Raw genomic sequence first — 2,981 nt, 5'->3', positions numbered from 1 at the left:
GTTTAAAGCTACCTGAGAGATTTGGGTTTCAAGCATCTTGGTGTGAGAAACTATTTGGTCAACCTTGGTTCCTAATTGGGTAATCAGTTCATTAACGTGAATGTTCTGGTTCATGAACTCTTTGTTTTGTTGGGTTTGAGCAGTGATAAAATTTTCCATAATTTTCTCAAGGCTCGGCTTTGGTGGCACAGGTTGCATATGTTGATTAGGTCTTGGGGCTTGGTAACCTGATTGTCTCGGAGGTGCATTATTTTGGATAGGGTTATTATTCTTATAGGAGAAGTTCGGGTGATTCCTCCATCCAAGGTTATAGGTATTCGAATATGGGTTCCCTTGGGTGTAGTGTACTTGTTCAGAGTGGGTTTCGTTTAAGAGACTGCATTTTGCAGATTGGTGTCCTTTGGTTCCACATATCTCACAATCCGACGAAAGTGCGGCTGTAGTATTCAGGTTTATGCACATATGCTCGACCTTGAGGGCTAATGCGTCCATTTTAGCTTGCATCATGTCTATAAAGCTTAACTCATGTACTCCTCCTTGGGCTTCCTTTTTCTCAATTGTTGCTCGTTCAACTCCCCATGGTTGATGGTTTTGAGCCATATCTTCGATGAGGGCACTAGCTTCGGGATAAGGTTTGTTCATCAGTGCACCGCCTGCGGCAGCGTCGATGGTCATCTTAGTGTTATAGTGAAGTCCATTATAGAAGGTCTGAATGATTAACCAATTTTCTAACCCATGATGTGGGCATGCTCTTAACAACTCTTTATACCTCTCCCAAGCTTCGAACAACGATTCTCCTTGGTTCTGGGTAAATCTGGTTATATGGTTTCGAAGAACGACAGTCTTACTTGGGGTAAAGTATCTAGCAAGGAATACTCTTCTAAGGTTATCCCAAGTCGTAATGGAATTGGGTGGAAGGGAATCTAACCAAGATAGGGCTTTATCTCTGAGGGAAAAAGGGAATAATCTTAAACGGATTGCCTCAGGAGAAGCTCCATTGGTTTTAAAAGTGTCTGCTAATTGGAGAAAGATTTTTAAATGTTGGTTTGGGTTGTCAATAGCGAGACCTGTGAATTGTCTCTGTTGCACTAGTTGCAACAGGGAGGGTTTAAGTTCGAAATTATTAGCTGGGATGGTCTGGTTTACTATACTAGAACTAGGTTTTTCGTTGGATGGTTGGGCGAAATCCTTAAGAGGTCTTTGGTTTTGATATTCGACCATAGCTCTCCTAATTCTATGGAAGAATAAACATGCGCGAGCGTAACGTTCAGGTTCTGCCAAAGGGTATACTAAGCTTCCGGTGCTGCGAGTTCTTGGCATTGACCGGCGGGTAATAACCTAAGTCTAAACGATATAACAACAGGGTACGAAATTTGACGTAATTGGTCCCCGGCAACGGCGCCAAAAACTTGATGCGTGCTTTTCGCAAGTATACGAAAGCGTCAGAGTAATATAAAAGTTTGTCGAATCCACAAAGACCAAGTGTCAATCTATCGTTATTTATTGTTATGGTGCTTATATAAGGTAATCGAAATAGGGGTTTTCTAGAGTGTACAATGAAAAATAAAGTGTTAAATAAAATTCAATTAATAAAGACAGGCTCGAATGTAATTCACATAATCAATTAATAATCCAAGTGCTTGCTAATAGAATTACTTATGGGCAGTGTTTCCTACTTTGAAAAGAACCAATTTAACGGAAATTGTCGCTTTCGCGTATTCAGAACCGAGTTGTACTCCCTAATCAAACCCTCTGATTGTCACTTATAAAAAGGCACGCATTGCGTTAGAGTAGTAAACCTATTTTTAAGAATGATAGTATCTTGACTAAGTTGAAAAGTATTTTAACCTGGATTTCTTAACCAAAAGAGGTTCTCACGAACCAGACTCTAAACTTATAAATGCGTCCGAAAATAGTTTTAAAATCACCTTTCTTCTTAAGTTAAAAACTCATAATGAACTAAACAAAGCTCTTTTGCTGTATTTGAAATAGTTAAAAACAACTAAGTTTAAAAGGACGTTGGACGGCTTTCGATCTTACCCACCGGAAATTAAGTGCGGGAAAACTTATGTTGAAAGTCAAAATAACCCTTAAGTGTTTCTACGAACAATTGTACGGATTATCGGTTCAACTACGGTCCTTACATTCTAACCTTTATAGATTTAATTAGACATGGTAAAGAAAAGGTGCATTTTAATTTAAATAAAAGTAGTGCGAGTGCGAGAAATAAATGAAAGTAGTGCGAGTGCGAGAAATAAATAAAAGTAGTGCGAGTGCGAGAAATAAATGAAAGTAGTGCGAGTGCGAGAAATAAATAAAGTAAAGACAGTGTGGCAAATAAATGAAAGTAGTGCGAGTGCGGGAAATAAATAAAGTAAAGACAGTGCGGGAAATAAATGTAGATAAAGGCAAAGTAATAAAAACCTGCTCCAATTGGAGGGTTAAATAAAATGCGAAACGGAAATGAAAATGGCGGCAGGATTAACTTCCTTGCAAAGTGCACCAAACTCGATTACAAACTCAATTACAGACTCGATCACAGACTCGATCACAGACTCGATTACGCAATTGTGGCAACACCCCAATGTGATGCGATTACCACTTTTAAAATACTGAATATATGCCTAATTGAAACTAAGTTTGCTCTAAGTTTGGATGATGAAACAAATGAAAACGAGTCTCTATTTATAGGCAAGGAAAATAATAGAAATGACAAGGATGCCCTTCAGTTTGAAATTGGGAGGGAAAAACTTTCTTCTTGTGGTGCCCGCCACAAGGGTAAATTGTGGCGCCCAAGTGGAGATAGTGGGATACGTGGAAATTGAGGGAAGTTAAGCTAGGACACGTCATGGCTTGACCCATGGCGCCAGCCACAGTGGGAGCCACAAGTGCAAAATGCTGAATTTTAGTCTTTTTAGCTCATTTTCACTCCTTTTCTCGATCGGGGCTCCGATTAGACTGAAAACCTGAAAACAAAGAAA

At 39.3% G+C, this 2,981-nt stretch overlaps 1 non-coding gene across 1 annotated transcript; it reads left to right on the top strand.

Annotated features, from left to right (window-relative positions):
- The first annotated feature begins 730 nt into the window (after positions 1–730).
- Positions 731–837, top strand: LOC127124994 (small nucleolar RNA R71). Its single transcript, XR_007804463.1, has one exon. It is a non-coding gene; the product is annotated as a small nucleolar RNA R71 (small nucleolar RNA).
- Positions 838–2,981: the final 2,144 nt, after the last annotated feature.

Source organism: Lathyrus oleraceus, chromosome 2 (genome assembly GCF_024323335.1).
Source record: "Lathyrus oleraceus cultivar Zhongwan6 chromosome 2, CAAS_Psat_ZW6_1.0, whole genome shotgun sequence".
Taxonomy (NCBI): Eukaryota; Viridiplantae; Streptophyta; class Magnoliopsida; order Fabales; family Fabaceae; genus Lathyrus; species Lathyrus oleraceus.
This window is presented reverse-complemented; position numbering and strand designations above follow the sequence as displayed.